Source organism: Hydractinia symbiolongicarpus, chromosome 11 (assembly GCF_029227915.1).
Source record: "Hydractinia symbiolongicarpus strain clone_291-10 chromosome 11, HSymV2.1, whole genome shotgun sequence".
NCBI lineage: Eukaryota > Metazoa > Cnidaria > Hydrozoa > Anthoathecata > Hydractiniidae > Hydractinia > Hydractinia symbiolongicarpus.
Window position 1 is genome coordinate 15,832,418 of NC_079885.1, and position 17,539 is coordinate 15,849,956.

Genomic DNA, 17,539 nt, shown 5'->3' on the forward strand with positions numbered 1-17,539 from the left:
AAATGGATTACGAGCGTCAGACAAAGAAAATGGCGATGTAGTTACTTTGATAATCAACTTTGTCATAATAAAATTAAGTCGGAAAGCACCCTAGATTTCCTTCGTTGGAACTTTTTACCGGAAATCATAAAGCGCATTATTGTTGTCAAGAATCGATATCGCTTAAAAAGAGCTGTCAAACGCACATAAACACGACCTATTTCGAATGATCCAGTCAAGAAATATGACCTTTAAAGTTTGAACCATTTTCGATGTAATGTGCTAATAAATCGTAGATATCTGCCCGTTTGTTTGTCTACGACCATACCACGATGAGCACACCTGTTCTCGTCCGATCACGGAAGTTAAGCATCGTCGGGCCGGGATAGTACTTGGATGGGGGACCGCCTGGGAACTCCCGGTGTCGTAGGCTATTGACTTTTTCACGTTACATTATTTATCATTACGACTGTGACGTATCTTTTTTACGAAATAGCCGCTGAGTAAATCAAGAAAGAGACATGATTAGAAGTTGCTTTCCCTTCAAAACGGCTACGATCTGGCAGCAATAAATGCGCCAAGTCGCAAATGAATGGATTACGAGCGTCAGACAAAGAAAATGGCGATGTAGTAACTTTGCTAATTAACTTTGTCATATGAAAATTAAGTCGGAAAGCACCCTAGATTTCCTTCGTTGGAACTTTTTACCGGAAATCATAAAGCGCATGGTTGTCGTAATTAATGGATAGCGCTTGAAATGAGCTTTCAAATGCACATAAAAACGACCTATTTCGGATGATCCAGTCAAGAAATATGACCTTTAAAGTTTAAACCATTTTCGATGTAATGTGCTAATAAATCGTAGATATCTGCCCGTTTGTTTGTTTACGACCATACCACGATGAACACACCTGTTCTCGTCCGATCACGGAAGTTAAGCATCGTCGGGCCGGGATAGTACTTGGATGGGGGACCGCCTGGGAACTCCCGGTGTCGTAGGCTATTGACTTTTTCACGTTACATTATTTATCATTACGACTGTGACGTATCTTTTTTACGAAATAGCCGCTGAGTAAATCAAGAAAGAGACATGATTAGAAGTTGCTTTCCCTTCAAAACGGCTACGATCTGGCAGCAATAAATGCGCCAAGTCGCAAATGAATGGATTACGAGCGTCAGACAAAAAAAATGGCGATGTAGTTAATTTGCTAATTAACTTTGTCATATGAAAATTAAGTCTGAAAGTACCCTAGATTGCCTTCGTTGGAACTTTTTACCGGAAATCTTAAAGCGCATGGTTGTCGTAATTAATCGATAGCGCTTGAAATGAGCTTTCAAATGCACATAAACACGACCTATTTCGGATAATCCAGTCAAGAAATATGACCTTTAAAGTTTAAACCATTTTCGATGTAATGTGCTAATAAATCGTAGATATCTGCCCGTTTGTTTGTCTACGACCATACCACGATGAACACACCTGTTCTCGTCCGATCACGGAAGTTAAGCATCGTTGGGCCGGGATAGTACTTGGATGGGGGACCGCCTGGGAACTCCCGGTGTCGTAGGCTATTGACTTTTTCACGTTACATTATTTATCATTACGACTGGGACGTATCTTTTTTACGCAATAGCCGCTGAGTAAATCAAGAAAGAGACATGATTAGAAGTTGCTTTCCCTTCAAAACGGCTACAATCTTGCTGCAATAAATGCGCCACGTCGCAAATAAATGGATTACGAGCGTCAGACAAAGAAAATGGCGATGTAGTTACTTTGCTAATCAACTTTGTCATAATAAAATTAAGTCGGAAAGCACCCTAGATTTCCTTCGTTGGAACTTTTTACCGGAAATCATAAAGCGCATTATTGTTGTCAAGAATCGATAGCGCTTAAAAAGAGCTGTCAAACGCACATAAACACGACCTATTTCGAATGATCCAGTCAAGAAATATGACCTTTAAAGTTTGAACCATTTTCGATGTAATGTGCTAATAAATCGTAGATATCTGCCCGTTTGTTTGTCTACGACCATACCACGATGAGCACACCTGTTCTCGTCCGATCACGGAAGTTAAGCATCGTCGGGCCGGGATAGTACTTGGATGGGGGACCGCCTGGGAACTCCCGGTGTCGTAGGCTATTGACTTTTTCACGTTACATTATTTATCATTACGACTGTGACGTATCTTTTTTACGAAATAGCCGCTGAGTAAATCAAGAAAGAGACATGATTAGAAGTTGCTTTCCCTTCAAAACGGCTACGATCTGGCAGCAATAAATGCGCCAAGTCGCAAATGAATGGATTACGAGCGTCAGACAAAGAAAATGGCGATGTAGTAACTTTGCTAATTAACTTTGTCATATGAAAATTAAGTCGGAAAGCACCCTAGATTTCCTTCGTTGGAACTTTTTACCGGAAATCATAAAGCGCATGGTTGTCGTAATTAATGGATAGCGCTTGAAATGAGCTTTCAAATGCACATAAAAACGACCTATTTCGGATGATCCAGTCAAGAAATATGACCTTTAAAGTTTAAACCATTTTCGATGTAATGTGCTAATAAATCGTAGATATCTGCCCGTTTGTTTGTTTACGACCATACCACGATGAACACACCTGTTCTCGTCCGATCACGGAAGTTAAGCATCGTCGGGCCGGGATAGTACTTGGATGGGGGACCGCCTGGGAACTCCCGGTGTCGTAGGCTATTGACTTTTTCACGTTACATTATTTATCATTACGACTGTGACGTATCTTTTTTACGAAATAGCCGCTGAGTAAATCAAGAAAGAGACATGATTAGAAGTTGCTTTCCCTTCAAAACGGCTACGATCTGGCAGCAATAAATGCGCCAAGTCGCAAATGAATGGATTACGAGCGTCAGACAAAAAAAAATGGCGATGTAGTTAATTTGCTAATTAACTTTGTCATATGAAAATTAAGTCTGAAAGTACCCTAGATTGCCTTCGTTGGAACTTTTTACCGGAAATCATAAAGCGCATGGTTGTCGTAATTAATGGATAGCGCTTGAAATGAGCTTTCAAATGCACATAAAAACGACCTATTTCGGATGATCCAGTCAAGAAATATGACCTTTAAAGTTTAAACCATTTTCGATGTAATGTGCTAATAAATCGTAGATATCTGCCCGTTTGTTTGTTTACGACCATACCACGATGAACACACCTGTTCTCGTCCGATCACGGAAGTTAAGCATCGTCGGGCCGGGATAGTACTTGGATGGGGGACCGCCTGGGAACTCCCGGTGTCGTAGGCTATTGACTTTTTCACGTTACATTATTTATCATTACGACTGTGACGTATCTTTTTTACGAAATAGCCGCTGAGTAAATCAAGAAAGAGACATGATTAGAAGTTGCTTTCCCTTCAAAACGGCTACGATCTGGCAGCAATAAATGCGCCAAGTCGCAAATGAATGGATTACGAGCGTCAGACAAAAAAAATGGCGATGTAGTTAATTTGCTAATTAACTTTGTCATATGAAAATTAAGTCTGAAAGTACCCTAGATTGCCTTCGTTGGAACTTTTTACCGGAAATCTTAAAGCGCATGGTTGTCGTAATTAATCGATAGCGCTTGAAATGAGCTTTCAAATGCACATAAACACGACCTATTTCGGATAATCCAGTCAAGAAATATGACCTTTAAAGTTTAAACCATTTTCGATGTAATGTGCTAATAAATCGTAGATATCTGCCCGTTTGTTTGTCTACGACCATACCACGATGAACACACCTGTTCTCGTCCGATCACGGAAGTTAAGCATCGTTGGGCCGGGATAGTACTTGGATTGGGGACCGCCTGGGAACTCCCGGTGTCGTAGGCTATTGACTTTTTCACGTTACATTATTTATCATTACGACTGGGACGTATCTTTTTTACGCAATAGCCGCTGAGTAAATCAAGAAAGAGACATGATTAGAAGTTGCTTTCCCTTCAAAACGGCTACAATCTTGCTGCAATAAATGCGCCACGTCGCAAATAAATGGATTACGAGCGTCAGACAAAGAAAATGGCGATGTAGTTACTTTGCTAATCAACTTTGTCATAATAAAATTAAGTCGGAAAGCACCCTAGATTTCCTTCGTTGGAACTTTTTACCGGAAATCATAAAGCGCATTATTGTTGTCAAGAATCGATAGCGCTTAAAAAGAGCTGTCAAACGCACATAAACACGACCTATTTCGAATGATCCAGTCAAGAAATATGACCTTTAAAGTTTGAACCATTTTCGATGTAATGTGCTAATAAATCGTAGATATCTGCCCGTTTGTTTGTCTACGACCATACCACGATGAGCACACCTGTTCTCGTCCGATCACGGAAGTTAAGCATCGTCGGGCCGGGATAGTACTTGGATGGGGGACCGCCTGGGAACTCCCGGTGTCGTAGGCTATTGACTTTTTCACGTTACATTATTTATCATTACGACTGTGACGTATCTTTTTTACGAAATAGCCGCTGAGTAAATCAAGAAAGAGACATGATTAGAAGTTGCTTTCCCTTCAAAACGGCTACGATCTGGCAGCAATAAATGCGCCAAGTCGCAAATGAATGGATTACGAGCGTCAGACAAAGAAAATGGCGATGTAGTAACTTTGCTAATTAACTTTGTCATATGAAAATTAAGTCGGAAAGCACCCTAGATTTCCTTCGTTGGAACTTTTTACCGGAAATCATAAAGCGCATGGTTGTCGTAATTAATGGATAGCGCTTGAAATGAGCTTTCAAATGCACATAAAAACGACCTATTTCGGATGATCCAGTCAAGAAATATGACCTTTAAAGTTTAAACCATTTTCGATGTAATGTGCTAATAAATCGTAGATATCTGCCCGTTTGTTTGTTTACGACCATACCACGATGAACACACCTATTCTCGTCCGATCACGGAAGTTAAGCATCGTCGGGCCGGGATAGTACTTGGATGGGGGACCGCCTGGGAACTCCCGGTGTCGTAGGCTATTGACTTTTTCACGTTACATTATTTATCATTACGACTGTGACGTATCTTTTTTACGAAATAGCCGCTGAGTAAATCAAGAAAGAGACATGATTAGAAGTTGCTTTCCCTTCAAAACGGCTACGATCTGGCAGCAATAAATGCGCCAAGTCGCAAATGAATGGATTACGAGCGTCAGACAAAAAAAAATGGCGATGTAGTTAATTTGCTAATTAACTTTGTCATATGAAAATTAAGTCTGAAAGTACCCTAGATTGCCTTCGTTGGAACTTTTTACCGGAAATCTTAAAGCGCATGGTTGTCGTAATTAATCGATTGCGCTTGAAATGAGCTTTCAAATGCACATAAACACGACCTATTTCGGATAATCCAGTCAAGAAATATGACCTTTAAAGTTTAAACCATTTTCGATGTAATGTGCTAATAAATCGTAGATATCTGCCCGTTTGTTTGTCTACGACCATACCACGATGAACACACCTGTTCTCGTCCGATCACGGAAGTTAAGCATCGTTGGGCCGGGATAGTACTTGGATGGGGGACCGCCTGGGAACTCCCGGTGTCGTAGGCTATTGACTTTTTCACGTTACATTATTTATCATTACGACTGGGACGTATCTTTTTTACGCAATAGCCGCTGAGTAAATCAAGAAAGAGACATGATTAGAAGTTGCTTTCCCTTCAAAACGGCTACAATCTTGCTGCAATAAATGCGCCACGTCGCAAATAAATGGATTACGAGCGTCAGACAAAGAAAATGGCGATGTAATTACTTTGCTAATTAACTTTGTCATATGAAAATTAAGTCTGAAAGTACCCTAGATTGCCTTCGTTGGAACTTTTTACCGGAAATCTTAAAGCGCATTATTGTCGTAATTAATGGATAGCGCTTGAAATGAGCTTTCAAATGCACATAAACACAACCTATTTCGGATAATCCAGTCAAGAAATATGACCTTTAAAATTTAAACCATTTTTGATGTAATGTGCTAATAAATCGTAGATATCTGCCCGTTTGTTTGTCTACGACCATACCACGATGAACACACCTGTTCTCGTCCGATCACGGAAGTTAAGCATCGTTGGGCCGGGATAGTACTTGGATGGGGGACCGCCTGGGAACTCCCGGTGTCGTAGGCTATTGACTTTTTCACGTTACATTATTTATCATTAGGACTGGGACGTATGTTTTTTACGCAATAGCCGCTGAGTAAATCAAGAAAGAGACATGATTATAAGTTGCTTTCCCTTCAAAACGGCTACAATCTTGCTGCAATAAATGCGCCACGTCGCAAATAAATGGATTACGAGCGTCAGACAAAGAAAATGGCGATGTAGTTACTTTGCTAATTAACTTTGTCATATGAAAATTAAGTCTGAAAGTACCCTAGATTGCCTTTCTTGGAACTTTTTACCGGAAATCTTAAAGCGCATTATTGTCGTAATTAATGGATAGCACTTGAAACGAGCTTTCAAATGCACATAAACACAACCTTTTTCGGATAATCCAGTCAAGAAATATGACCTTTAAAATTTAAACCATTTTTGATGTAATGTGCTAATAAATCGTAGATATCTGCCCGTTTGTTTGTCTACGACCATACCACGATGAACACACCTGTTCTCGTCCGATCACGGAAGTTAAGCATCGTTGGGCCGGGATAGTACTTGGATGGGGGACCGCCTGGGAACTCCCGGTGTCGTAGGCTATTGACTTTTTCACGTTACATTATTTATCATTACGACTGTGACGTATCTTTTTTACGAAATAACCGCTGAGTAAATCAAGAAAGAGACATGATTAGAAGTTGCTTTCCCTTCAAAACGGCTACGATCTGGCAGCAATAAATGCGCCAAGTCGCAAATGAATGGATTACAAGCGTCAGACAAAGAAAATGGCGATGTAGTTACTTTGCTAATTAACTTTGTCATAATAAAATTAAGTCGGAAAGCACCCTAGATTTCCTTCGTTGGAACTTTTCACCGGAAATCATAAAGCGCATTATTGTTGTCAAGAATCGATAGCGCTTAAAAAGAGCTGTCAAACGCACATAAACACTACCTATTTCGAATGATCCAGTCAAGAAATATGACCTTTAAAGTTTGAACCATTTTCGATGTAATGTGCTAATAAATCGTAGATATCTGCCCGTTTGTTTGTCTACGACCATACCACGATGAACACACCTGTTCTCGTCCGATCACGGAAGTTAAGCATCGTCGGGCCGGGATAGTACTTGGATGGGGGACCGCCTGGGAACTCCCGGTGTCGTAGGCTATTGACTTTTTCACGTTACATTATTTATCATTGCGACTGTGACGTATCTTTTTTACGAAATAGCCGCTGAGTAAATCAAGAAAGAGACATGATTAGAAGTTGCTTTCCCTTCAAAACGGCTACGATCTGGCAGCAATAAATGCGCCAAGTCGCAAATGAATGGATTACAAGCGTCAGACAAAGAAAATGGCGATGTAGTTACTTTGCTAATTAACTTTGTCATAATAAAATTAAGTCGGAAAGCACCCTAGATTTCCTTCGTTGGAACTTTTTACCGAAAATCATAAAGCGCATTATTGTTGTCAAGAATCGATAGCGCTTAAAAAGAGCTGTCAAACGCACATAAACACGACCTATTTCGAATGATCCAGTCAAGAAATATGACCTTTAAAGTTTGAACCATTTTCGATGTAATGTGCTAATAAATCGTAGATATCTGCCCGTTTGTTTGTCTACGACCATACCACGATGAACACACCTGTTCTCGTCCGATCACGGAAGTTAAGCATCGTCGGGCCGGGATAGTACTTGGATGGGGGACCGCCTGGGAACTCCCGGTGTCGTAGGCTATTGACTTTTTCACGTTTCATTATTTATCATTACGACTGTGACGTATCTTTTTTACGAAATAGCCGCTGAGTAAATCAAGAAAGAGACATGATTAGAAGTTGCTTTCCCTTCAAAACGGCTACGATCTGGCAGCAATAAATGCGCCAAGTCGCAAATGAATGGATTACGAGCGTCAGACAAAGAAAATGGCGATGTAGTAACTTTGCTAATTAACTTTGTCATATGAAAATTAAGTCGGAAAGCACCCTAGATTTCCTTCGTTGGAACTTTTTACGGGAAATCATAAAGCGCATGGTTGTCGTAATTAATGGATAGCAATTGAAATGAGCTTTCAAATGCACATAAGAACGACCTATTTCGAATGATCCAGTCAAGAAATATGACCTTTAAAGTTTGAACCATTTTCGATGTAATGTGCTAATAAATCGTAGATATCTGCCCGTTTGTTTGTCTACGACCATACCACGATGAACACACCTGTTCTCGTCCGATCACGGAAGTTAAGCATCGTCGGGCCGGGATAGTACTTGGATGGGGGACCGCCTGGGAACTCCCGGTGTCGTAGGCTATTGACTTTTTCACGTTACATTATTTATCATTACGACTGTGACGTATCTTTTTTACGAAATAGCCGCTGAGTAAATCAAGAAAGAGACATGATTAGAAGTTGCTTTCCCTTCAAAACGGCTACGATCTGGCAGCAATAAATGCGCCAAGTCGCAAATGAATGGATTACAAGCGTCAGACAAAGAAAATGGCGATGTAGTTACTTTGCTAATTAACTTTGTCATAATAAAATTAAGTCGGAAAGCACCCTAGATTTCCTTCGTTGGAACTTTTTACCGGAAATCATAAAGCGCATTATTGTTGTCAAGAATCGATAGCGCTTAAAAAGAGCTGTCAAACGCACATAAACACGACCTATTTCGAATGATCCAGTCAAGAAATATGACTTTTAAAGTTTGAACCATTTTCGATGTAATGTGCTAATAAATCGTAGATATCTGCCCGTTTGTTTGTCTACGACCATACCACGATGAACACACCTGTTCTCGTCCGATCACGGAAGTTAAGCATCGTCGGGCCGGGATAGTACTTGGATGGGGGACCGCCTGGGAACTCCCGGTGTCGTAGGCTATTGACTTTTTCACGTTACATTATTTATCATTACGACTGTGACGTATCTTTTTTACGAAATAGCCGCTGAGTAAATCAAGAAAGAGACATGATTAGAAGTTGCTTTCCCTTCAAAACAGCTACGATCTGGCAGCAATAAATGCGCCAAGTCGCAAATGAATGGATTACGAGCGTCAGACAAAGAAAATGGCGATGTAGTAACTTTGCTAATTAACTTTGTCATATGAAAATTAAGTCGGAAAGCACCCTAGATTTCCTTCGTTGGAACTTTTTACCGGAAATCATAAAGCGCATGGTTGTCGTAATTAATGGATAGCGCTTGAAATGAGCTTTTAAATGCACATAAAAACGACCTATTTCGGATGATCCAGTCAAGAAATATGACCTTTAAAGTTTAAACCATTTCCGATGTAATGTGCTAATAAATCGTAGATATCTGCCCGTTTGTTTGTTTACGACCATACCACGATGAACACACCTGTTCTCGTCCGATCACGGAAGTTAAGCATCGTCGGGCCGGGATAGTACTTGGATGGGGGACCGCCTGGGAACTCCCGGTGTCGTAGGCTATTGACTTTTTCACGTTACATTATTTATCATTACGACTGTGACGTATCTTTTTTACGAAATAGCCGCTGAGTAAATCAAGAAAGAGACATGATTAGAAGTTGCTTTCCCTTCAAAACGGCTACGATCTGGCAGCAATAAATGCGCCAAGTCGCAAATGAATGGATTACGAGCGTCAGACAAAAAAAATGGCGATGTAGTTAATTTGCTAATTAACTTTGTCATATGAAAATTAAGTCTGAAAGTACCCTAGATTGCCTTCGTTGGAACTTTTTACCGGAAATCTTAAAGCGCATGGTTGTCGTAATTAATGGATAGCGCTTGAAATGAGCTTTCAAATGCACATAAACACGACCTATTTCGAATGATCCAGTCAAGAAATATGACCTTTAAAGTTTGAACCATTTTCGATGTAATGTGCTAATAAATCGTAGATATCTGCCCGTTTGTTTGTCTACGACCATACCACGATGAACACACCTGTTCTCGTCCGATCACGGAAGTTAAGCATCGTCGGGCCGGGATAGTACTTGGATGGGGGACCGCCTGGGAGCTCCCGGTGTCGTAGGCTATTGACTTTTTCACGTTACATTATTTATCATTACGACTGTGACGTATCTTTTTTACGAAATAGCCGCTGAGTAAATCAAGAAAGAGACATGATTAGAAGTTGCTTTCCCTTCAAAACGGCTACGATCTGGCAGCAATAAATGCGCCAAGTCGCAAATGAATGGATTACAAGCGTCAGACAAAGAAAATGGCGATGTAGTTACTTTGCTAATTAACTTTGTCATAATAAAATTAAGTCGGAAAGCACCCTAGATTTCCTTCGTTGGAACTTTTTACCGGAAATCATAAAGCGCATTATTGTTGTCAAGAATCGATAGCGCTTGAAATGAGCTTTCAAATGCACATAAAAACGACCTATTTCGGATGATCCAGTCAAGAAATATGACCTTTAAAGTTTAAACCATTTTCGATGTAATGTGCTAATAAATCGTAGATATCTGCCCGTTTGTTTGTTTACGACCATACCACGATGAACACACCTGTTCTCGTCCGATCACGGAAGTTAAGCATCGTCGGGCCGGGATAGTACTTGGATGGGGGACCGCCTGGGAACTCCCGGTGTCGTAGGCTATTGAATTTTTCACGTTACATTATTTATCATTACGACTGTGACGTATCTTTTTTACGAAATAGCCGCTGAGTAAATCAAGAAAGAGACATGATTGGAAGTTGCTTTCCCTTCAAAACGGCTACAATCTTGCTGCAATAAATGCGCCACGTCGCAAATAAATGGATTACGAGCGTCAGACAAAGAAAATGGCGATCTAGTTACTTTGCTAATTAACTTTGTCATATGAAAATTAAGTCTGAAAGTACCCTAGATTGCCTTTCTTGGAACTTTTTACCGGAAATCTTAAAGCGCATTATTGTCGTAATTAATGGATAGCGCTTGAAACGAGCTTTCAAATGCACATAAACACAACCTTTTTCGGATAATCCAGTCAAGAAATATGACCTTTAAAATTTAAACCATTTTTGATGTAATGTGCTAATAAATCGTAGATATCTGCCCGTTTGTTTGTCTACGACCATACCACGATGAACACACCTGTTCTCGTCCGATCACGGAAGTTAAGCATCGTTGGGCCGGGATAGTACTTGGATGGGGGACCGCCTGGGAACTCCCGGTGTCGTAGGCTATTGACTTTTTCACGTTACATCATTTATCATTACGACTGTGACGTATCTTTTTTACGAAATAGCCGCTGAGTAAATCAAGAAAGAGACATGATTAGAAGTTGCTTTCCCTTCAAAACGGCTACGATCTGGCAGCAATAAATGCGCCAAGTCGCAAATGAATGGATTACAAGCGTCAGACAAAGAAAATGGCGATGTAGTTACTTTGCTAATTAACTTTGTCATAATAAAATTAAGTCGGAAAGCACCCTAGATTTCCTTCGTTGGAACTTTTTACCGGAAATCATAAAGCGCATTATTGTTGTCAAGAATCGATAGCGCTTAAAAAGAGCTATCAAACGCATATAAACACGACCTATTTCGAATGATCCAGTCAAGAAATATGACCTTTAAAGTTTGAACCATTTTCGATGTAATGTGCTAATAAATCGTAGATATCTGCCCGTTTGTTTGTCTACGACCATACCACGATGAACACACCTGTTCTCGTCCGATCACGGAAGTTAAGCATCGTCGGGCCGGGATAGTACTTGGATGGGGGACCGCCTGGGAACTCCCGGTGTCGTAGGCTATTGACTTTTTCACGTTACATTATTTATCATTACGACTGTGACGTATCTTTTTTACGAAATAGCCGCTGAGTAAATCAAGAAAGAGACATGATTAGAAGTTGCTTTCCCTTCAAAACGGCTACGATCTGGCAGCAATAAATGCGCCAAGTCGCAAATGAATGGATTACGAGCGTCAGACAAAGAAAATGGCGATGTAGTAACTTTGCTAATTAACTTTGTCATATGAAAATTAAGTCGGAAAGCACCCTAGATTTCCTTCGTTGGAACTTTTTACCGGAAATCATAAAGCGCATGGTTGTCGTCATTAATGGATAGCGCTTGAAATGAGCTTTCAAATGCACATAAACACGACCTATTTCGAATGATCCAGTCAAGAAATATGACCTTTAAAGTTTGAACCATTTTCGATGTAATGTGCTAATAAATCGTAGATATCTGCCCGTTTGTTTGTCTACGACCATACCACGATGAACACACCTGTTCTCGTCCGATCACGGAAGTTAAGCATCGTCGGGCCGGGATAGTACTTGGATGGGGGACCGCCTGGGAACTCCCGGTGTCGTAGGCTATTGACTTTTTCACGTTACATTATTTATCATTACGACTGTGACGTATCTTTTTTACGAAATAGCCGCTGAGTAAATCAAGAAAGAGACATGATTAGAAGTTGCTTTCCCTTCAAAACGGCTACGATCTGGCAGCAATAAATGCGCCAAGTCGCAAATGAATGGATTACAAGCGTCAGACAAAGAAAATGGCGATGTAGTTACTTTGCTAATTAACTTTGTCATAATAAAATTAAGTCGGAAAGCACCCTAGATTTCCTTCGTTGGAACTTTTTACCGGAAATCATAAAGCGCATTATTGTTGTCAAGAATCGATAGCGCTTAAAAAGAGCTGTCAAACGCACATAAACACGACCTATTTCGAATGATCCAGTCAAGAAATATGACCTTTAAAGTTTGAACCATTTTCGATGTAATGTGCTAATAAATCGTAGATATCTGCCCGTTTGTTTGTCTACGACCATACCACGATGAACACACCTGTTCTCGTCCGATCACGGAAGTTAAGCATCGTTGGGCCGGGATGGTACTTGGATGGGGGACCGCCTGGGAACTCCCGGTGTCGTAGGCTTTTGACTTTTTCACGTTACATTATTTATCATTACGACTGTGACGTATCTTTTTTACGAAATAGCCGCTGAGTAAATCAAGAAAGAGACATGATTAGAAGTTGCTTTCCCTTCAAAACGGCTACGATCTGGCAGCAATAAATGCGCCAAGTCGCAAATGAATGGATTACGAGCGTCAGACAAAGAAAATGGCGATGTAGTAACTTTGCTAATTAACTTTGTCATATGAAAATTAAGTCGGAAAGCACCCTAGATTTCCTTCGTTGGAACTTTTTACCGGAAATCATAAAGCGCATGGTTGTCGTAATTAATGGATAGCGCTTGAAATGAGCTTTCAAATGCACATAAAAACGACCTATTTCGGATGATCCAGTCAAGAAATATGACCTTTAAAGTTTAAACCATTTTCGATGTAATGTGCTAATAAATCGTAGATATCTGCCCGTTTGTTTGTTTACGACCATACCACGATGAACACACCTGTTCTCGTCCGATCACGGAAGTTAAGCATCGTCGGGCCGGGATAGTACTTGGATGGGGGACCGCCTGGGAACTCCCGGTGTCGTAGGCTATTGACTTTTTCACGTTACATTATTTATCATTACGACTGTGACGTATCTTTTTTACGAAATAGCCGCTGAGTAAATCAAGAAAGAGACATGATTAGAAGTTGCTTTCCCTTCAAAACGGCTACGATCTGGCAGCAATAAATGCGCCAAGTCGCAAATGAATGGATTACGAGCGTCAGACAAAGAAAATAGCGGTGTACTTACTTTGCTAACTAATTTTGTCATATGAAAATTAAGTCTGAAAGTACCCTAGATTTCCTTCGTTGGAACTTTTTACCGGAAATCATAAAGCGCATTATTGTTGTCAAGAATCGATAGCGCTTAAAAAGAGCTGTCAAACGCACATAAACACGACCTATTTCGAATGATCCAGTCAAGAAATATGACCTTTAAAGTTTGAACCATTTTCGATGTAATGTGCTAATAAATCGTAGATATCTGCCCGTTTGTTTGTCTACGACCATACCACGATGAACACACCTGTTCTCGTCCGATCACGGAAGTTAAGCATCGTTGGGCCGGGATGGTACTTGGATGGGGGACCGCCTGGGAACTCCCGGTGTCGTAGGCTTTTGACTTTTTCACGTTACATTATTTATCATTACGACTGTGACGTATCTTTTTTACGAAATAGCCGCTGAGTAAATCAAGAAAGAGACATGATTAGAAGTTGCTTTCCCTTCAAAACGGCTACGATCTGGCAGCAATAAATGCGCCAAGTCGCAAATGAATGGATTACGAGCGTCAGACAAAGAAAATGGCGATGTAGTAACTTTGCTAATTAACTTTGTCATATGAAAATTAAGTCGGAAAGCACCCTAGATTTCCTTCGTTGGAACTTTTTACCGGAAATCATAAAGCGCATGGTTGTCGTAATTAATGGATAGCGCTTGAAATGAGCTTTCAAATGCACATAAAAACGACCTATTTCGGATGATCCAGTCAAGAAATATGACCTTTAAAGTTTAAACCATTTTCGATGTAATGTGCTAATAAATCGTAGATATCTGCCCGTTTGTTTGTTTACGACCATACCACGATGAACACACCTGTTCTCGTCCGATCACGGAAGTTAAGCATCGTCGGGCCGGGATAGTACTTGGATGGGGGACCGCCTGGGAACTCCCGGTGTCGTAGGCTATTGACTTTTTCACGTTACATTATTTATCATTACGACTGTGACGTATCTTTTTTACGAAATAGCCGCTGAGTAAATCAAGAAAGAGACATGATTAGAAGTTGCTTTCCCTTCAAAACGGCTACGATCTGGCAGCAATAAATGCGCCAAGTCGCAAATGAATGGATTACGAGCGTCAGACAAAGAAAATAGCGGTGTACTTACTTTGCTAACTAATTTTGTCATATGAAAATTAAGTCTGAAAGTACCCTAGATTTCCTTCGTTGGAACTTTTTACCGGAAATCTTAAAGCGCATTATTGTCGTAATTAACGAATAGCGCTTGAAATGAGCTTTCAAATGCACATAAACACGACCTATTTCGGATAATCCAGTCAAGAAATATGACCTTTAAAGTTTAAACCATATTCGATGTAATGTGCTAATAAATCGTAGATATCTGCCCGTTTGTTTGTCTACGACCATACCACGATGAACACACCTGTTCTCGTCAGATCACGGAAGTTAAGCATCGTTGGGCCGGGATAGTACTTGGATGGGGGACCGCCTGGGAACTCCCGGTGTCGTAGGCTATTGACTTTTTCACGTTACATTATTTATCATTACGACTGGGACGTATCTTTTTTACGCAATAGCCGCTGAGTAAATCAAGAAAGAGACATGATTAGAAGTTGCTTTCCCTTCAAAACGGCTACGATCTGGCAGCAATAAATGCGCCAAGTCGCAAATGAATGGATTACGAGCGTCAGACAAAGAAAATGGCGATGTAGTAACTTTGCTAATTAACTTTGTCATATGAAAATTAAGTCGGAAAGGACCCTAGATTTCCATCGTTGGAACTTTTTACCGGAAATCATAAAGGGCATTATTGTTGTCAAGAATCGATAGCGCTTAAAAAGAGCTGTCAAACGCACATAAACACGACCTATTTCGAATGATCCAGTCAAGAAATATGACCTTTAAAGTTTGAACCATTTTCGATGTAATGTGCTAATAAATCGTAGATATCTGCCCGTTTGTTTGTCTACGACCATACCACGATGAACACACTTGTTCTCGTCCGATCACGGAAGTTAAGCATCGTCGGGCCGGGATAGTACTTGGATGGGGGACCGCCTGGGAACTCCCGGTGTCGTAGGCTATTGACTTTTTCAGGTTACATTATTTATCATTACGACTGTGACGTATCTTTTTTACGAAATAGCCGCTGAGTAAATCAAGAAAGAGACATGATTAGAAGTTGCTTTCCCTTCAAAACGGCTACGATCTGGCAGCAATAAATGCGCCAAGTCGCAAATGAATGGATTACAAGCGTCGGACAAAGAAAATGGCGATGTAGTTACTTTGCTAATTAACTTTGTCATAATAAAATTAAGTCGGAAAGCACCCTAGATTTCCTTCGTTGGAACTTTTTACCGGAAATCATAAAGCGCATTATTGTTGTCAAGAATCGATAGCGCTTAAAAAGAGCTGTCAAACGCACATAAACACGACCTATTTCGAATGATCCAGTCAAGAAATATGACCTTTAAAGTTTGAACCATTTTCGATGTAATGTGCTAATAAATCGTAGATATCTGCCCGTTTGTTTGTCTACGACCATACCACGATGAACACACCTGTTCTCGTTCGATCACGGAAGTTAAGCATCGTCGGGCCGGGATAGTACTTGGATGGGGGACCGCCTGGGAACTCCCGGTGTCGTAGGCTATTGACTTTTTCACGTTACATTATTTATCATTACGACTGTGACGTATCTTTTTTACGAAATAGCCGCTGAGTAAATCAAGAAAGAGACATGATTAGAAGTTGCTTTCCCTTCAAAACGGCTACGATCTGGCAGCAATAAATGCGCCAAGTCGCAAATGAATGGATTACAAGCGTCAGACAAAGAAAATGGCGATGTAGTTACTTTGCTAATTAACTTTGTCATAATAAAATTAAGTCGGAAAGCACCCTAGATTTCCTTCGTTGGAACTTTTTACCGGAAATCATAAAGCGCATTATTGTTGTCAAGAATCGATAGCGCTTAAAAAGAGCTGTCAAACGCACATAAACACGACCTATTTCGAATGATCCAGTCAAGAAATATGACCTTTAAAGTTTGAACCATTTTCGATGTAATGTGCTAATAAATCGTAGATATCTGCCCGTTTGTTTGTCTACGACCATACCACGATGAACACACCTGTTCTCGTCCGATCACGGAAGTTAAGCATCGTTGGGCCGGGATAGTACTTGGATGGGGGACCGCCTGGGAACTCCCGGTGTCGTAAGGTTTTGACTTTTTCACGTTACATTATTTATCATTACGACTGTGACGTATCTTTTTTACGAAATAGCCGCTGAGTAAATCAAGAAAGAGACATGATTAGAAGTTGCTTTCCCTTCAAAACGGCTACGATCTGGCAGCAATAAATGCGCCAAGTCGCAAATAAATGGATTACGAGCGTCAGACAAAGAAAATGGCGATGTAGTAACTTTGCTAATTAACTTTGTCATATGAAAATTAAGTCGGAAAGCACCCTAGATTTCCTTCGTTGGAACTTTTTACCGGAAATCATAATGCGCATGGTTGTCGTAATTAATGGATAGCGCTTGAAATGAGCTTTCAAATGCACATAAAAACGACCTATTTCGGATGATCCAGTCAAGAAATATGACCTTTAAAGTTTAAACCATTTTCGATGTAATGTGCTAATAAATCGTAGATATCTGCCCGTTTGTTTGTTTACGACCATACCACGATGAACACACCTGTTCTCGTCCGATCACGGAAGTTAAGCATCGTCGGGCCGGGATAGTACTTGGATGGGGGACCGCCTGGGAACTCCCGGTGTCGTAGGCTATTGACTTTTTCACGTTACATTATTTATCATTACGACTGTGACGTATCTTTTTTA

The 17,539-nt window shown here is 40.5% G+C and overlaps 31 non-coding genes across 31 annotated transcripts; all 31 read left to right on the top strand.

Moving 5' to 3' along the window:
- Nucleotides 1-293: 293 nt before the first annotated feature.
- Nucleotides 294-412, top strand: LOC130615872 (5S ribosomal RNA). Its single transcript, XR_008976959.1, has one exon. It is a non-coding gene; the product is annotated as a 5S ribosomal RNA (ribosomal RNA).
- A 450-nt stretch (nt 413-862) lies between these two features.
- Nucleotides 863-981, top strand: LOC130615621 (5S ribosomal RNA). Its single transcript, XR_008976709.1, has one exon. It is a non-coding gene; the product is annotated as a 5S ribosomal RNA (ribosomal RNA).
- A 450-nt stretch (nt 982-1,431) lies between these two features.
- Nucleotides 1,432-1,550, top strand: LOC130617214 (5S ribosomal RNA). Its single transcript, XR_008978292.1, has one exon. It is a non-coding gene; the product is annotated as a 5S ribosomal RNA (ribosomal RNA).
- A 450-nt stretch (nt 1,551-2,000) lies between these two features.
- On the top strand, nt 2,001-2,119 carry LOC130615874 (5S ribosomal RNA). The gene has a single exon (XR_008976961.1). It is a non-coding gene; the product is annotated as a 5S ribosomal RNA (ribosomal RNA).
- Nucleotides 2,120-2,569: 450 nt separating this feature from the next.
- On the top strand, nt 2,570-2,688 carry LOC130615622 (5S ribosomal RNA). The gene has a single exon (XR_008976710.1). It is a non-coding gene; the product is annotated as a 5S ribosomal RNA (ribosomal RNA).
- Nucleotides 2,689-3,139: 451 nt separating this feature from the next.
- Nucleotides 3,140-3,258, top strand: LOC130615624 (5S ribosomal RNA). The gene has a single exon (XR_008976711.1). It is a non-coding gene; the product is annotated as a 5S ribosomal RNA (ribosomal RNA).
- Nucleotides 3,259-3,708: 450 nt separating this feature from the next.
- On the top strand, nt 3,709-3,827 carry LOC130616622 (5S ribosomal RNA). The gene has a single exon (XR_008977702.1). It is a non-coding gene; the product is annotated as a 5S ribosomal RNA (ribosomal RNA).
- A 450-nt stretch (nt 3,828-4,277) lies between these two features.
- On the top strand, nt 4,278-4,396 carry LOC130615875 (5S ribosomal RNA). The gene has a single exon (XR_008976962.1). It is a non-coding gene; the product is annotated as a 5S ribosomal RNA (ribosomal RNA).
- A 450-nt stretch (nt 4,397-4,846) lies between these two features.
- LOC130617095 (5S ribosomal RNA) lies at nt 4,847-4,965 on the top strand. Its single transcript, XR_008978173.1, has one exon. It is a non-coding gene; the product is annotated as a 5S ribosomal RNA (ribosomal RNA).
- Nucleotides 4,966-5,416: 451 nt separating this feature from the next.
- On the top strand, nt 5,417-5,535 carry LOC130617226 (5S ribosomal RNA). Its single transcript, XR_008978304.1, has one exon. It is a non-coding gene; the product is annotated as a 5S ribosomal RNA (ribosomal RNA).
- A 450-nt stretch (nt 5,536-5,985) lies between these two features.
- On the top strand, nt 5,986-6,104 carry LOC130617238 (5S ribosomal RNA). The gene has a single exon (XR_008978316.1). It is a non-coding gene; the product is annotated as a 5S ribosomal RNA (ribosomal RNA).
- Nucleotides 6,105-6,554: 450 nt separating this feature from the next.
- Nucleotides 6,555-6,673, top strand: LOC130617251 (5S ribosomal RNA). The gene has a single exon (XR_008978328.1). It is a non-coding gene; the product is annotated as a 5S ribosomal RNA (ribosomal RNA).
- A 450-nt stretch (nt 6,674-7,123) lies between these two features.
- On the top strand, nt 7,124-7,242 carry LOC130615238 (5S ribosomal RNA). Its single transcript, XR_008976327.1, has one exon. It is a non-coding gene; the product is annotated as a 5S ribosomal RNA (ribosomal RNA).
- Nucleotides 7,243-7,692: 450 nt separating this feature from the next.
- LOC130615239 (5S ribosomal RNA) lies at nt 7,693-7,811 on the top strand. Its single transcript, XR_008976328.1, has one exon. It is a non-coding gene; the product is annotated as a 5S ribosomal RNA (ribosomal RNA).
- Nucleotides 7,812-8,261: 450 nt separating this feature from the next.
- Nucleotides 8,262-8,380, top strand: LOC130615240 (5S ribosomal RNA). The gene has a single exon (XR_008976329.1). It is a non-coding gene; the product is annotated as a 5S ribosomal RNA (ribosomal RNA).
- Nucleotides 8,381-8,830: 450 nt separating this feature from the next.
- LOC130615241 (5S ribosomal RNA) lies at nt 8,831-8,949 on the top strand. The gene has a single exon (XR_008976331.1). It is a non-coding gene; the product is annotated as a 5S ribosomal RNA (ribosomal RNA).
- A 450-nt stretch (nt 8,950-9,399) lies between these two features.
- LOC130615625 (5S ribosomal RNA) lies at nt 9,400-9,518 on the top strand. The gene has a single exon (XR_008976712.1). It is a non-coding gene; the product is annotated as a 5S ribosomal RNA (ribosomal RNA).
- Nucleotides 9,519-9,968: 450 nt separating this feature from the next.
- Nucleotides 9,969-10,087, top strand: LOC130615506 (5S ribosomal RNA). The gene has a single exon (XR_008976595.1). It is a non-coding gene; the product is annotated as a 5S ribosomal RNA (ribosomal RNA).
- A 450-nt stretch (nt 10,088-10,537) lies between these two features.
- LOC130615626 (5S ribosomal RNA) lies at nt 10,538-10,656 on the top strand. Its single transcript, XR_008976713.1, has one exon. It is a non-coding gene; the product is annotated as a 5S ribosomal RNA (ribosomal RNA).
- Nucleotides 10,657-11,106: 450 nt separating this feature from the next.
- On the top strand, nt 11,107-11,225 carry LOC130617263 (5S ribosomal RNA). The gene has a single exon (XR_008978340.1). It is a non-coding gene; the product is annotated as a 5S ribosomal RNA (ribosomal RNA).
- A 450-nt stretch (nt 11,226-11,675) lies between these two features.
- LOC130615242 (5S ribosomal RNA) lies at nt 11,676-11,794 on the top strand. Its single transcript, XR_008976332.1, has one exon. It is a non-coding gene; the product is annotated as a 5S ribosomal RNA (ribosomal RNA).
- A 450-nt stretch (nt 11,795-12,244) lies between these two features.
- Nucleotides 12,245-12,363, top strand: LOC130615243 (5S ribosomal RNA). Its single transcript, XR_008976333.1, has one exon. It is a non-coding gene; the product is annotated as a 5S ribosomal RNA (ribosomal RNA).
- A 450-nt stretch (nt 12,364-12,813) lies between these two features.
- On the top strand, nt 12,814-12,932 carry LOC130615709 (5S ribosomal RNA). Its single transcript, XR_008976797.1, has one exon. It is a non-coding gene; the product is annotated as a 5S ribosomal RNA (ribosomal RNA).
- Nucleotides 12,933-13,382: 450 nt separating this feature from the next.
- On the top strand, nt 13,383-13,501 carry LOC130615627 (5S ribosomal RNA). Its single transcript, XR_008976714.1, has one exon. It is a non-coding gene; the product is annotated as a 5S ribosomal RNA (ribosomal RNA).
- Nucleotides 13,502-13,951: 450 nt separating this feature from the next.
- On the top strand, nt 13,952-14,070 carry LOC130615710 (5S ribosomal RNA). Its single transcript, XR_008976798.1, has one exon. It is a non-coding gene; the product is annotated as a 5S ribosomal RNA (ribosomal RNA).
- Nucleotides 14,071-14,520: 450 nt separating this feature from the next.
- LOC130615629 (5S ribosomal RNA) lies at nt 14,521-14,639 on the top strand. The gene has a single exon (XR_008976717.1). It is a non-coding gene; the product is annotated as a 5S ribosomal RNA (ribosomal RNA).
- Nucleotides 14,640-15,089: 450 nt separating this feature from the next.
- LOC130617986 (5S ribosomal RNA) lies at nt 15,090-15,208 on the top strand. Its single transcript, XR_008979062.1, has one exon. It is a non-coding gene; the product is annotated as a 5S ribosomal RNA (ribosomal RNA).
- A 450-nt stretch (nt 15,209-15,658) lies between these two features.
- Nucleotides 15,659-15,777, top strand: LOC130615850 (5S ribosomal RNA). Its single transcript, XR_008976937.1, has one exon. It is a non-coding gene; the product is annotated as a 5S ribosomal RNA (ribosomal RNA).
- Nucleotides 15,778-16,227: 450 nt separating this feature from the next.
- Nucleotides 16,228-16,346, top strand: LOC130615436 (5S ribosomal RNA). The gene has a single exon (XR_008976524.1). It is a non-coding gene; the product is annotated as a 5S ribosomal RNA (ribosomal RNA).
- Nucleotides 16,347-16,796: 450 nt separating this feature from the next.
- On the top strand, nt 16,797-16,915 carry LOC130616949 (5S ribosomal RNA). The gene has a single exon (XR_008978028.1). It is a non-coding gene; the product is annotated as a 5S ribosomal RNA (ribosomal RNA).
- A 450-nt stretch (nt 16,916-17,365) lies between these two features.
- LOC130615630 (5S ribosomal RNA) lies at nt 17,366-17,484 on the top strand. The gene has a single exon (XR_008976718.1). It is a non-coding gene; the product is annotated as a 5S ribosomal RNA (ribosomal RNA).
- The last annotated feature ends 55 nt before the right edge of the window (nt 17,485-17,539 follow it).